The 1,441-nt window shown below is 41.2% G+C and overlaps 1 protein-coding gene across 1 annotated transcript in view; it reads left to right on the top strand.

Annotated features, from left to right (window-relative positions):
• Positions 1–1,441, top strand: part of LOC101856168 (inositol 1,4,5-trisphosphate receptor type 1) — a gene marked incomplete in the record, with an annotated part of 208,126 nt that overhangs the window by 90,212 nt on the left and 116,473 nt on the right.

Below are 1,441 nucleotides of genomic sequence, written 5' to 3'. Positions count from 1 at the left end.
TTGGTGTGGTGTGTGTGTGTGTGTGTGTGTGTGTGTGTGTGTGTGTGTGTGTGTGTGTGTGTGTGTGTGTGTGTGTGTGTGTGTGTGTGTGTTTGGGGGTAGGGGTGGGGGGTGGAGGGGGGTGATATGGCATATATCACGTGGCGAAACCAGGCGTTCGTGAAAATTATGAAATCGAAGAAACCGACATTATTTTTCTACCTGTTGGGCAAAATTTCTTGATTATAATTTTGACTCAGTTCCTTTTATGTGCAACCAAAAACACATTAATTGTTGTGTTGATTTTACTGATCAAAAGTTCAAAAATGTTAATTGCAGTTTCCAAGGACGCTCGAATTTTGAAAATCAACAAACTTCGGAGGGCATTTTCTGGCTCATATTTCCTCTGACACGATGCGACCCCTGTCACTTTCAATAGCAAACATCTCGCATTCTATTTTAGATAGATGGTTATTCTTTCTTCTAAAGGAAAACCTATTAATAAGCTTTAGTAAGTAAGTAAGTTTAGTCAGTGTTTAAAGCCATTGGTCCACATCACATCATATAAAACACTATTTTTTAAAAATATTTTTTTAAAGTTTCGATAATGAAAGAGTACAGGCCGTGCACATATCTCTTATCAAGGGTGAAACATTGCATATTTCTGTCACTGGGCCGTAATAAGCTTTATAATTATACCAATGACTCCATGTGCCTTTCAATTGACGAGCGCCAGAGTCCACTGAGTCGTGACACATACAGACTTTAACATAAGTTAAGGACCGCTTTGACAGGGAGCCTTGATTTTTTTTTAAATATGAAAAAAGACAGCAAGGAAGGTTTCAAAATTGTTTGCTTTGAAAGTGTTAATGGATTACCAATGCGTACTGCAAAGCTTCCTAAAGGAGAAAAACCACCACGTGCAGCACGGAAATCCTCGGGGAATTTGAGTCAAAGTTGCTGTTTTTCATCGACTTTGTATGCAACACCACAGACATTCCTCTCTTAAAATTTCTGGTGCACGTTTTAAACGGGCGTACGGTCTCGAAGTGAGTTCCTTTGGTGGCAATTTAAGCCAAGGTTTGCGCAAAATCCAGTATTGCATCAATATGCCACCCAGACGAAAGCTGAGAGACTTTGACTGTGCCAGAGCTATGGCATAGCTGTAGGAAGGAGTTGGAGCCCGATAAGTTGCCAGAAGGCTATCAGTGTCACACTGTGTCATTTTCCGCTTGAGGCAGCGACATCAAGCCAGTGGACCAGTCCAAGAACGCCCACGTGCAGATCGACCTAAGACCACTCAGAGGGTTTGCAAGTGGTCCTTAAACTATGTTGAAGTCTGTATATTATGGTGCTTGAACAGCACAGATACTCCCGCACAAACACTTCTAAGAGCCAGCCCAGAGTTGCGTCCTCACAAATAGTATATATATATACACACACACACACACACATATATATA

Source organism: Aplysia californica, unplaced genomic scaffold, assembly GCF_000002075.1.
Source record: "Aplysia californica isolate F4 #8 unplaced genomic scaffold, AplCal3.0 scaffold00086, whole genome shotgun sequence".
Classification (NCBI taxonomy): domain Eukaryota; kingdom Metazoa; phylum Mollusca; class Gastropoda; order Aplysiida; family Aplysiidae; genus Aplysia; species Aplysia californica.
This window is presented reverse-complemented; position numbering and strand designations above follow the sequence as displayed.